Source organism: Galleria mellonella, unplaced genomic scaffold (genome assembly GCF_026898425.1).
Source record: "Galleria mellonella isolate WM207_F2 unplaced genomic scaffold, CSIRO_AGI_GalMel_v1 utg132, whole genome shotgun sequence".
Classification (NCBI taxonomy): domain Eukaryota; kingdom Metazoa; phylum Arthropoda; class Insecta; order Lepidoptera; family Pyralidae; genus Galleria; species Galleria mellonella.
Window position 1 is genome coordinate 1347750 of NW_026441989.1, and position 14870 is coordinate 1362619.

The 14870-nt window shown below is 33.8% G+C and overlaps 1 protein-coding gene across 2 annotated transcripts in view; it reads left to right on the forward strand.

The window, feature by feature from the left end:
• Window positions 1-3122: 3122 nt before the first annotated feature.
• Window positions 3123-14870, forward strand: part of LOC113518181 (insulin-like receptor) — a 115616-nt gene continuing 103868 nt past the window's right edge. For both annotated transcript variants that reach the window (XM_031913073.2, XM_026902981.3), the window contains exon 1: window positions 3123-3366. The gene's annotated coding sequence lies outside the window, so the exon portion shown is untranslated. The remainder of the gene's footprint in view (window positions 3367-14870) is intronic.

The following is a 14870-nucleotide window of genomic DNA, read 5'->3' on the forward strand; positions in this document are numbered from 1 at the left end:
TGAGATATTCATATTCCTCTACCATCGGTCTAAGCCTTAGATTATGAAAATACGTTATGCTAAATCTAGGGTCCAGTATGGTACAAACTACCTGACTGAAAGTGGTAAGTATCGCCTAAGAACATGAACACCAACCTGAACGTCAGGGGGTAAGGGATTGTTAGTAATAACGTCTAACAGCCCCCATGCTATGAATGTACCCTATCATGTTGACAACGTGGTTTCCCCTGGAAACCATTTTACCAGAGGGAGACTTTGTACAAAAGTCGTTTGCTTGAGCACCTCTGTCCCCAAGTCTATGGTACTGAATTTACAGGGTACAGAGGAATTATACCTTAGTTCTTAGAAATGGCAACTTATGGGGGGATATGATATATAGGCGATGGTTACCACTTTCTATCAGGTGGGCTGTCAGCTTTTCATGCTTGCCATTGCCATTGCCATCATTGCCATTCTAAGTTGCATAAAAAACCATTGTGATTAATTCTTGTGGAATTCGTCACGTTGGGCTAACTGACCTGCTTTCATCCTAACCTGCCAGCGTATACCGATAGCGCGGGTGAGGTTACCTTTATATTGCATTATCACCCATACAAAAATAACCTAATTGTCAAAAAATACACTGTGCCATCCATGGTACCCCTCTACGTAGCCATTACTGAAGACTAAGATATAATGCTTCAGTGCTCTCTAATTTTGTACTTTGTACAAAAGTCATCTGCATTGGTTTTGTACAAAGACAATACAAAATTAGACCTATTTGCTATGGATTGTATTTTCACATAGATAAAAGACAAAAATGACCTAAACTATCAAACTTGAAATGTGCAGGCAAAGATTGTTAAAATTGTTACATTGATAAGTTTAATTTTATATCTCATCAGATTTCAAAGCTATCAAAATTTTATACCCCTTAAAATTAGAAATTCTACACTTTTTATCTATGTTAATAGCAGGGTACCAGTAGTGGATGAAACGACGAGGATGAAATCAGTACAATTTCTTTTTAATGGATGATAATGGAATGGTAAGCCCGTAGCGGCGCACCAGTGAGGGATGATAGGTGAGAATGAAAAGGCAGGTCAGTTAGCTGAATTATAGGTGTATTCATCACGATGGTTTCCAAGAGGGCCGACGTGGAGGTCGACTTATCAGGGCATATCGCTAGCAATGGGAACAGCAACCCGCATTACTAATAATAATTCTCCCCAGTCAGGATAGTTTTTTTTAATGGATGATAATGAAATCGTGGCTCCGCCTGCGGTATCTATCCTCTAACGCTATCCGCGCTGGCGGGGCACCAGTGAAGGATGATAGGTGAGGATAAAGTCAAGTCAGTTGGCCTATAGTCAGATATTTTTTTTAATGGGTGAAAATGGAATGGCAACCCCGCCCGTGCGATCAATATACACCGACGAAGCACTAGTGGAAGATGATAGATGAGAATGAATGCAGGTCAGTTGACCTACCATGACGAATTCAACAAGAATTAAACATGATGGTTTCCAGGGGCAACTGCGTGGAGGTCGACCTGAGAGGGTATATTGTTAGCAATGGGGCTATTAGACCCCATTACTAACAATCCCTTTCCCCCTAGTCAGATCAGTTAAACCATGGTCGGCAAGGCACTTGGAATTAACCACGATGTTTGCATGGAAGAGTGTCTGATTGGATATATAGTTGATAACGAGGAATAGCATCCCCATTATTATAATCCCTCTCCCAACACATTGAGGTTTCCCTTACACCAAGTTGGCATTTCGCGGAATACACATAACACGTATATAATAACATACCTATACTTACGTTAGTAGATGCGCAAGTAAATACAGCTATTTTTCGGTTTATAAATTAATTTCTCAGAATTTCGTTTATTACCTCCTGCCTGTGACTACAACAGTACTATTTGTCTAAATATAAAGACTTCAAATATTTACCAGAGGTTGTCTTTACAAAAGTCCTCTACATGGATTTATTTCTACTTTGTCCTACTCGTGCTATCCCAGTTACGTTTGTATGTCCGTTTTGGTTTGAATACTTTCCAACTGAAAATTCAAATCAATCATTTATTGAGACGGATGAGTGGGACAAAGGCAACCAAGCAGACAACTTTTTACAAAATGTGGCAGCGAAATTACAGAGTACGGACTCATAGCTTCTTAGTCTTCAGTAATGGCAACGCTTTGGTTAAAATGGGTGTCACAGTGTATTCTGTGATGTCCATGGTCCTATTGTTGTCTGTAGACGACGGTTACCACTTTCCTACATGATGATCGTCAGTTGAATTTTTTTGCGACTCGAAATACTAAAGAAACAAATTAGTGGATCTTAGAATGAACAACATCAATGTAGCATAATGTAATACTATAATTTACAGTTTTTTTTTCTGATTAATTAAATGTATTATCCAGTCAGCTCAAGTCAGGGTTATTTAGGATAGTAATAAACATCTTGAAAACTTTACAAACATATTTCATATTTTTACACTTTCTGTTTTTATTTAATGATTAGCTGATAGAGAATGCCATACGGCATTAAGCTCGCCACTTGTACAAAGTTTTATTGTGCAATAAAGAATAAATAAATAAATAAACACATAATTTAATTATCATGACGTTTAATATCTGAAATTACTAGTGTGTATTCTGCTGACGGATTGGTAAATGAACACTAGCACTGGATTGGATGAACCCAATCAGGTAGTTTTTGTACTTCCTTGGCGCGAACAATTAGTAAACATTTTGGTACTTAAACCTCTACCTATATATTTTTTTATAATAAGTAGTAAAGGTACAAAGTTGATTGATTACTTCTTATTGCATATTAGAATTTAATTTCTTACTAAATTTAACGAAAACAAACCCTGAGATTGTTTACTACTAAATTAGGTAGGTACGTCAAGTATAGAAAAACAGATATTAGCGACGTTGAGCTGAATCCGCTGGTGTCTGCCTAACTCCCTCTGTGTTTCTACATAGGGTGTTTACCTGAGCCAGGGGCCAGGGCCCTATCGAAGCGTCCCTTTGAGCCCTACAGAGCTGGCCGACCAAAAAAATAAGCACGCGACGCGAGAACGGGCGAGCCGCATTCCACGACTAGGTCGACGGCACGGCCCCGCGCGCGTCTCACTTCAGTCAGTCGTTCGCGGGCGTCTTTATTGACGAGGCGTATGTGTTCTGTTCGCTCTCTATCACATGCTGTGTTTACAGTACAGTGTTGTTATTGTTTTTGCTTAAATATACTAACCAGTGATCAGTGTAAGTTACAAAGTGCAACATATCGTAATATTTGTGTCTCAGGATTAATAGCGTACTATTAAATTGTGGTTCGCGAGGAGCAGACAACCACGGCAGGCGCCGAGCGCAGGTAGCGTTTCGTATTTGTTTTCAATCTGATTACGTCTAGGCTAATCTGGTTCTGCGAAGCCTGGTGCGGCCAGGACATTACATTTTTAGACTGGTTACTATTACTACCAGTTGTGTATCATGTAGTCACGTGATAGTGTGGAAGGAGTAGGTATCAATTGGCCGTTTTGTTCACCACGTGGTATGTCTGGGCGGTACGCGGTGGTGTAAACATTAAACACTGCGTGACGTGCTGCGTTTCCTTCTCCGCAACAAACACCGCTGCGCACCACGCGTTTCTCTAGCGACTGTCATCGCAATCGAAATGTAATGCGAATGATGCGATCCGATCCCTTGTATAATCCCGTCCCGCGGACAATTTACGGAGTGTTCTACGTGACCACGTTTCTCTCCAACATCCGTTTTGTGCGTCTATTTTTCGAACGAAAATAGGACTTCTCACTAACCTGACTTTCGTACATAATAATCTTAATTCTTAATTTTGGTATAGTGTATCTACTTAAATAGTTTATTGGTCTCGATAAGAGAAAATAATAAAAATTATGTTTATCGTTTTTAATAAAACATACCTACCTGGGTGGAATGATAAATTTATACATGATATGTTATATAATGAAACATCATTAATTATATTTTATTATTGTTCATTTAGATTGGTTATGCAGTTATACATATGAATATTTTAAAATTTTGTGATAATGCTTACTTATGGATACTTAAGTAAATAAAGTTGGTATAACACTTAAAAATAAAAACCAAAATATAAGCAACTTCTGTGGATAGCAACAAACATATTTTTTTTAAACGATAAATTACTACTACTAATTAGTAACGCTGTTAAACCTAGACATAGGTACCTACCTAAGTGTGATAAATAACTATAAATATACTAAGACCTAGGTCTCACCGATCTACCAATCATGCAGACAAATTGACAACCTTCTCTTTTTGAAATTAATTACCGTGTTCCCGACACCTTAAACTTAAATAAGGCCCTGGATTCAATTCTTGTTTATACCGATGTATGAAAATAATAATTCCACGCAGATAAAGTAATCATTTCGTCATAAATACATCTTATTATGTATTCAAAGGTATATAAATATAAATTTCTTTAAGAACATTAGAAAATAAAATTTAACGTAGGAAGAGAAATGTCTGCCTTGACTGATCTACCTACGTATCTACAATACAAGTACGTTAATTTGTTTCTAGATCAAGGAATTTACGACTATTTTATCAAACACATATAATTCTCTTAAAAATAAATTCCATTGAGCATTAGGATTTTGAGATATAATTCCCATCAAGTATAGGGATATTATGATTAAGATTAGAAATTCTCATCTCGATGGATTTATACCGGCTTAAGTTAGTTAAAAGACCTGTAAAAGAAAGAAGCAAATACATGACGGAAAGTACTCCTATTTTTTTCATATACTTTCATCTCCATTCATGTAGGAGTTCAGAAACATAATTCTACGTAGACATGACTAGTCCACCGCATACAGTCTTATGGAATACGGGAGCCTTTTATAAGCACTTCTGGTTCTGCTCTATGGTGCGTTAATGATTTCAACTCTTGAATTAAAAGACTATACTTCCGAGCATTACGAAAAGACCAAATAAAAAGAAGCCCACAGAAAATTACTACGTAATTTAGGTATATGTATAATAAATCATCAATTCCAAATAATAAAAATCTTATTTTTAAATCGCACAACAACACAAAATTACACATACAAAATTACGTATCTGCAGATATTAAGTATGTACTGGGCAAAAAGTTGTGCATATCCCATATATAATTCATTATTTATAGTGAATGCAATATGGCAAATGATCAATGGAATCCATGCAACTGTTACTTTAACTGCTACTTACTGGACTGTATTTATTTTATGCAACTTGAATGGCAAACAAGCTGTCGGCCCACCTGATGGAAAAAGGTAAACGTCACCTAAAGACATAAATAGTACCATGGACACAACTCAATATACTGTTTCGTCCATGATACCTCCCATGCGTTGCCATTCCTGAGGATTCAAGTGTTATTTCTCTATACCCCTTAAATTCACTACCATATCCCACCCTTCAAACAGAAATGCAAACACAATTGCTTCACGGTAGAAACATGATAGTAATTGGAATGAAATGGATAAAAAAAATATATTTTTTTTTATACATGATGTGCAAATAAAGTCACGACCCAATAGGTGGAAAGTGATAATTGTGGTCTATGTAAAAGAACAACACTATGGATATAACAGAATCCACCTGACGCTCATAGTAGGTACTCATGTGTTATCATTCGAGATTCCAGACTAATGCTATCTCTTCTTCCGTGAGTCCGTTTGTTTTACCCAGATACTTCATCGCCGTAGTTTACCCTTCTAATCATGTTTCGGTTTAATACAATGCAAGCACATAAAGTAAAACTGCTTGGCAGCAGAGTAGTGTGTAGTACTACTATATAATGAGTACTGAAAATATACGAAAGATGTCAATGACGACGCGTACTAGACGTCGCCCTTGTTTTTGAACGTACTGAAATAATTCTGAGGTTTCCGCATCGCAGATGATTTTAAGGACAGTTTCCAATTAATCAAATTCTTTATTTATAATAAATACAGATTTTGGCTAAAATTTTTATGATAACTCTTAGTAGTCAGGTTAATTTCATAGTTATAGGCATATAAGTTTAAGAAATACTTCGAATTGTCGCAGCAATGCGTTTGTACTTAAGTTAGTTATGTGCGAATGCTGGATAAGGACGAAATACTTAGTTATACTTAGAAATACAGTAGTTGCGATTATAAAATAGAAAAACCTAGAGATGCTATTCAAAGCAGGATTTTTAAACATTCTGGACAGAACCCAGTAGTGAAAAATAAATGAAAAGAGCCTCAGAGAAAGATTATTCGGATAAAGATTCAAATGTTGAAATTTATGCACAAGATGGTGTGGACATGGATTGAAGTTGGCACAAACCTGTGGCCTGTTTGTGGTTTTGCTATAATTATCCGTGTAAGGGTGACTAGTGACAAGAATTCCTGGTCCGCCTTTTTATCTGGAAGCCTTTGACATAGCTTACCAATGACAGATTTACATGTCCTCGAATGCACGAAGCACATGATAATCATTTTGTGGGATTGTCTGTCATTTTTTATTTGTCATATTTGCCTTTACGTAGAAATATTCATTGTTATTGTCACTCACATGTAATTGTAATATTACAGATTACTATTTCATAATTAATATCCCAGTAGTTTGTTACGCAATTATCCTGCAGTTGATCTCATATTCATAAATTATTTTAGAATAATCAGAGTTAGATATATATAGTCATCCTTGAATAAAAAAAAAATGAAACATCAGTCAAACAAAATGTCAAAAATGAAACCGACGTTAAGGTATTTAGCAAATGAGTATTCAAAGATGAAATATATCAACAATTTAAATAAAATCCAATTAAATCTACTACTCCTAATTAACGAAAGGGTTTAACCTCTGGTTTTGTATCTATTTAGGTTAAAGTCAAAATCCGATTAAAGGCTGTATGGGGAATCTTTTGTCTAATTAAATTTTATATGGAAGTATATTCATTTTTAGAGATTTATTTTTACATTTAACTGTTATTTTCTACAGTGTTTTCTTCTATATTTCTAATAAGTATTCATTTTACAAATAATGCTTATCAAAATACGTGCTGATTCTATTGATTAGATAATAAACTGAAACAGTTTGTTATGTGGAATCAGAAAGATGATAGAAAGAGAGAGAGAGAGAGAGAGAGATAGACAATTTGTGTTCAAATTCTCTTGGTTTTTTTTTTTTATTTTTGTATCAAAACTCTAGATGTCGTATTGAAACATTCAAAGTGAGGTTGTTATCAAAATTATCGATAAGCAACCACTCGCGCGCGAAACGTGCACCTTGAAGTCTTATCAAAACAAAGTTTTACGGTTTGCGTGGCCTTGTATTAACTTGTTGATGTGATCTTCTTACATTCTTTGTTCTGAAAATAAAATAAATCGTCATACATATTTAGGTAATGAGGAGAAATATTCTGATTAACAATTGTGATTTTATTGACTCATTTAAATTATGCTATTAATGAAATTTCACTTATAGAAATAACTTTATAGCATTATCGTCCCTCAGTAATAGCCGTCATAGATAATATGTTGACCTTACGTCCTGTTTTGAACGGGACAATCTTTCATTGAGTGCCCACTTACATACTTTGTCCCTAACTGAACTCCCTATATCTTCGAGAAAACTTTCCGAGCGTAGAAGAGCCCTTATGAGAAAATCATGAAAAAATTGCTACACGAACGGCGCAAATTTAAATAAATACAATACCAATATAAAGAATTTTCTTCTTAATGCACAAATTACGGACATCTGACAAAAATCATGTGACAGGTTCTAAGTTTAACAAAGGTGAACATTTAAATAACCTGTCAGGAATTTTTTCGTCTGCCATATAGTACTTAATTGTACAAAATATATTAAAATCTGTTTTAGATTTTTTTATGCTTACTATTGTGGTTACCAGTATTCTCAAGTAAATAATATATTTGTTTTATTATGCTTTGCATTGTCATTGTAGCAGAACTAAGATGATATTCCGTTCTTAGTAAAATTAAATTAATATTATACCTAATGTGAAAATTTGTAAAGTTTGTATATTTATTATTTGATCGCGTTTAAACGGCTGATCGGATTTGAATGAAATTTGGTACACGGGTAGGTTATATTCAAACTTAACACATAGCATGCTTTATAAACCTACTCACGGAAAATGCCGCGAGAAATAGCTAGTATAGAATAATCACTATATTACGTATGTACCGGGTGAGCGATGCTCTAAAATAACTGTATCGTCGCAGTAATGTTGTTATCGTCGCGTTACTTGAACAAAGTACGTCCAAGTTAGACGCGGGGCTGAGGGGTGCAATGTTTTGGATTGGGAGGCAGCAGTGCGCCGCCGCATTGGCCGCGCAGACTAATCGATCGCGCTGCGCTGCGCGGCTCTATTATTTATTACCAAAAATATGGCGGCGTGGTGCGGCACGCGGTCGACGACCTCGCTGCCGGCCACGGAACGCCGCGTAAACAACTCTCAAACAAAATGCAGCGCGGGAAACTGGTCCCCTTACTACCTGCCAAGTGATACCGCTCTTGTCCCAAGGACCCCCAATAGGGACGACGACGCGGCGTACGCACTATACTCAGTTGTAAAAGAACGCCCTTCATTCCGCTCCGCGGCATTATCTTTGAGGCGTCAGATGCCACGCGAAGACCACGTGTGCACGCCGCACGTTAAAAGTACTAGGTGCCTACTTTGATAATGATAAAAATAGTATGTACTTATGTAGTTTATAATTACATTTGGATATCTACCTAAAGCTATATATACATATAAAAGTATATATAATTTTGTGTCTTCCATTATACTAATGCTTTGCTTATTAAGATCACTTATAAAATTCATTATTACAAATTATACCTAATCCATATTTTATTTGATCATGATAATACCTCGTAAATATTAGGTTGGTTACAAAACCTTTGTTCCTATTTACAATTATCAGTAAACAAAAATCAATTAGCACTTTTAATTTACTTTAATTCAATAGTAATCTTTACCGGGAAATAAAATATAAATATTAGTTACCGCGTACGTAAATCAGACTCGTATCGTAAGAGGCGACTAAGGTAATTTAATGCTCGAAGGATGGGTAGCAGCATCCACAGTGTCTAAAGCCTGACTGCTGTTGCCAATTCGCCTGCCAAGCGTGGCAATTACTGGCAAAATCCTCCCTGATGGATTATGTTCAGTATAGTGATGGCTTATGTTCAGCAACGAACAGTTATGGCTGATGAAGTTAGTGTGACTCATGACAAGGATATCGATGATAAATAATTGTAAAAAAATATTTTTTCTACATAGATGTATATAGCAACATAATACGAGATTCATTATAATTATAGTATAGACGGCTAATGAACATAGCGGCAGAGCGATGGCGTCGCGTCGCGCCAAGTGCATTTGCATAGGCACATGACCGATTTGCTTTTTTGTTCGCGTTACTTACGAGTATATCATTCTCTGGATGATGAGAATCAGTTTAGTAAGTACTTATTTAATTTAATTGAACAAGTATATTTTGCTCCGTAAATTAAAAAGCCCGATTGCGCTGTTAAAACAACCTATTTGAAAAATACACTATAATAATAATAATAAAAAAATAATAGGTCTTTTATAGGAATATGCATTAAATGTTATAATAAGATACCGAAGAATATTTTGCATTAATTATTTACACCTTTTAATAAATTTAAAATTGTTATTATAAAAGCTTATTGAACACTTAATGATTACTTAATGATTACTTGAAAGACTAATGTTATGGTGTTAGTCAATCATGCACGTTTAAATAAACACAATAATGTTACTACAGATTTAAAAGAGTAATTGTCAAGGTTCTCGCGAGTTTTTCTCAGCAGATAACAACTTTCCGAACGCTGCAGTACATTAATAAAAAATTACGATTTAAGAGAGTAAACAAGTCTATTTGAATAAAGATAATTTGTAGATAATATGATAATAAAACTTAATTATTTTGGAGGACCTCAAGACTAGATTTTTTATTCATACCATGGCTCGTATAATGAGGTGCAATTGGGAATCACACGGAAATCACCCTTTTCATATCTCGCCTACACCACTTTTTAACCTAAAAATTTTTAACTTGACAAATTTTAAAAATAGAGTAGAATAGTAAAAGTAATAGTAGAGGAAAATAGGTATGCAAGGTATCAGAATGTTTATTACCCATTTACATTTCTATCTTAAACCTAAGCAGAATACTCAGTACAAACTTGTGTCTTATATAAGTTTATAAATAACTCCATCAATTATTTAATAATGACTAAATTGTAAGACTTAATTACATTAATAAATATTAAGAATTTTTTTATTTTTTAATTATAATGAAGTTTAAGCACGACAACCTATTAAGAAAGCCAAATACACAAAATTCTTTCCGTTTATTTGATTATGACATTAACTAAATTTACTCAAGAACAACTTGTTGATTATAAACATTATCAATCCTGTATTATTTTAACAAACATATTATTCACGGCAATTTCCTATAAATTGATTTTAACGAATGACTGACTCCATAATTAACTGGCGACTTATTAACCTTTGATCGTGATTAGGTTAGGTTAGGTTCAGTTAGATCCGAATCGTGTTTCTTAATTGATATTTTCCTGTTACGGGCTCACCGTGGGAACATAGATGGCTCCCACGCTAATTACGGGCTGCTTTTATGCCAATTGCCTTCGCGAGTCGACGGCGAATGCATTATCAATGAAAATTTTCATCAATGAAACTACAGATCGAACTATTGTTGTATTACAACAAGGTTTACAATTTGCAATGAATTGTTATCGACGTAACGTGAGATTGTTATTAATCGCATTGTTGATTTGGTTCACCTTCGTATTTGTAGGTTGTGGAGTCGTATTCGTGGCGCCACTTCGCTTGCAAGTTTTATAGTTTTAATTTACTACTATTTGTAATTTATATTATGACACAAGCACATTGCTAATAATGAGTCGTTGGTTTTTATCGCAAACGAATAATTTATTTGGGTTTTCCCAAGAAACCATACCATCACGATAAATAATGATTGCAGTTTTCCCTTAATAGATGTATTACTCATAACACAATTTTTTTTTACTTGGATATGCTATTTTTAGACCATACGTTTCGACTTTGCAATTTTGGAGTCTCTTTAATTTCTATAGAATTTGCATCATAATTATTATAATGAGTAAGATATGCTCAATTTATCCTTTGAATTAGATTGCGGCGTATGTTTGTAAATTGCAGATATCGCAAGAACAGTATCTGTCTCTTCAAACAACTTTATAGGTTATTATTCAGACTCAGATAAAGAATAATACCTAGTGCCTAAAGACTTGAACAAACGCCATAAACGTCATAGATTATAGTGTGACGTATGTACTTGTTCTTAACAAAGATTTCGGAAGGTTTTTAACGTATTGCAAAGATTTCGGACGTATTGTCGCTCGTTTTGTTATTCCGAAGTGTAGTAAAGTCCTAACACAAATCGCATAACTTATGTGCACGGGACCGCAGGTACTGTCCTTAATCTATGCGTGCACTGCACTGGGCACTATAACAATCCTTCAAACCAAAAATAATACTGCTTGCTGTTAAAAATAAACGATAGGTCATTTATTTCTGCCGTGCCATTATTAGTGGATTGAACCGTTGTGTGACTCGTCTGGGAAACCCTATTAAATAAATATCTTGTACTAAATTCCACTGCATAAGTTACGAGTATGATGCTAAGATAACAAACAATGTAGTGGATATTTATTCATAATCGCCTTCCTATTTGGTTATGTTTTTAATAATTTTGTTTATAAAGTAAATTTTTTTTTCAACTGGTTTCTAAAATAGAAGTTTCGACTATCTTTTTCTTGTATATGTTACGCAATATCTTGCCAGTTCCACTGTAATTTTGATGATTATTTTAGCACTTTTTTTTATATAAATGTCGGTTTTTTGGGAACAAAATTTTTAATTATTTTGCTTATTATCGTAATTCGCCGTTTATATAGTTATATAAAAATCTAATACAAAATCTACTAGTTCGATCACTAATTAAATCTAAACAGTGCATTTAAGAATAAAGTATTTTATTAGTAGAATATTTTGCCGTCCAATTATCAAGTCGTTATAATTATTATAGAAATAAATATGTCTAATATTGATACGGTCCCTGTTAATAATCATTAGTAATTGATTGAATAACAATTTACACCTAAGTTATTGATAGGTGAGGAACGAGATTGGCATTTTTTTACATTTTATATTTTCCATTTTACGCGTTTCTAAAATGTATTGCCATTATAAAGACAATGTACAAGTTGTACGTAGCCCGCCACAGTACGGTGCGACAACATATAAACGTCACAAACTAATACACAACCTCCTTTCTGTTGTAAGTAAATAGTTTTCATAAAATATTACGATACTAACGTAAATGTTTAAAGATACGAGATCTTAAACATTTAAGGTTAACAAAAATCTAACTCTCTTATAAATTTATGTGATACATCAAGATTACCGTCATAATAGAAGTAATAGGAGAACAAAATATATACAATTGTATGGTTATGTTTTTAATTTATCGAAACGGTATCATCATGGACGTCCTGACATGACACTATTAAGGGTGTGTTTCCCTTCAACGTCGTAACATAGGTACGCACAAATATCGTGCCGTGCTACGGTAAATTGTAAAAATTCTCTAATTTGATATTTTTGTTGACATATCCTAATTATGAGGTTTTCCTAATTTTAATGTCATATCCAGGAACAGAGCACACTTGACTCTAATCAACGACATTCACAAATAAACTAATTGCACTTCAAAATAAAAAAAAAAAAGAATTATTTTGTCTGAGAGCATGAGCGTCAAATCAACGTTGAGGTTATGTTCTCCTACTTTTATATCTCGCTCTAACATATGTTATTATGTTTTTCTTTTTTACATTGCCAATTTATATACTTTATAATTTAAGGTTCAGATGGATCGCAATTATGAATGCCAACTAGTACCCACCATTAAACTAGTGAAAAATGCGATTTAGTTTAAAAGTCTTGCAACCAAGTCATAAATACTTTCATAAAAACGTACATAATAATCTGTGGTAAGTAATCCATCAAAGACATCTATCGATCTAAGTAAATTCTAAGAGCAAATTCTGAAGTCTTTGAGTAAATTTACCTCTATTTATATTTATGACAGACCTCAAAAGTACCACGACTGCTTTTCTTCATTGGTGAAAATTGTGTTTATTATGTTGTTACTTAATTTCCTATTTGTAAATATAAAACACGACTAGTATAAATCCTTGTTCTTAGGTATAAATTTACTAGTATTTTATACTAGTCATTTTTTGTAACGAGTTACGAATTAGGTACTTTAAGCCAAGGTAAGTAGCAAGTTACTTACTAAATTATATTTTGTATTGTTTCACACTGAAATGTAAAATACCTTTTCTTTTATGCAACTCAGAATGGCAAACAAGCTGACGGTCCACCTGATGGATAGTAGTAACCGTCGCCATTAGACATGAACAGTCAGTCAACCAGTCAACCAATTTCTAATTCTGTGTGACAAAAGATATTTCTTTTACAATGCCAAATGATAAACGATGGAAAGTGGTAACTGTCAACTAAAAACATGAATGGCATATCATATAATAATACTACGACATCTTGTGTTGAGAATCTTGAATACTATAGTAGACGTGGTACGGTAGTTTAACATTCTAAGACACCGTACCCTATAATTTTGCTATCATATACCACCCTTAAAATCGAAACAGCCATGCAACTGCTCCTCGGAAATATCAGTGAGGAAAAGGCACTTATAAATAAGACTTTTGTATTAAATGTCCTAGTAGATGTATGTAAGGACTGACAAATAATAATTATATTTTGTGATATTTACTTAAACTTGAATGCACATTGAAACTGTGTACATATGGCGGACTTAACAGTGTTCTCTACCAGTCAAACATTGGGCAAACCGAGAAATAAGTAGGCGGTGCATTATTGAATTGAAGGAATATAAAAATTAATACTTAATCTATTCATATAATATAAATATATAATTAAATATATATATACGTATATAAATATTACTATAACAAATAATTAACTATATTAGAATATATGAAATAATTTATGACCCAAATAAAGTAACCAGTAAGATTAAGTTTGAAAGGAAAGTGGGAAAAAATAAATAAAAAAGGGAATGAAGTTTATAAAACGGCCTTTTTTAAGAAATAGGAGCGCAATTTATGTTATATTAATATTTATAAGCAATGGTTAGAATATTCCATCGAAGAAACTGTTAAGCTTGTTTGCCATTTCTAATGATATAAAAAATCTACGAATATGTATAAAATAAATTCGTCATAACGCCCGTGTCACCTCCAAACGTATCTTGTCCTCTATCGACATACAACTACGAGTATAATTTTGTTTTTACATACACAGTTATATGTATATTAATTATTTGGCTCTTTTGAAAACTACATCTCACATGAAATAGAAAATAATATTTGAGACGTCATTTGAAAAATTCAGTATATTGAAAAAAATAAATTAAATGATTGTTGGCTATGTAATAAATACATTATATAAATTTGTGATCAATCATAATTTTATGTAACTACATTATGCTTATTACGATATGATTTTATATTCTATTCTACGTGTATTATATTAAATTGAAAATTCTGCATCTCTGTAAATAATCAATCTTAAACTTTTTCTGCGTCATTAGTTATTATGTAGGGATACACTACGAAGTGTTTTCGGACAATTTGTCAAACTTTTAGGCGAAGCCCTGGGTCACCAAACCTTTCATCCAGACCGTA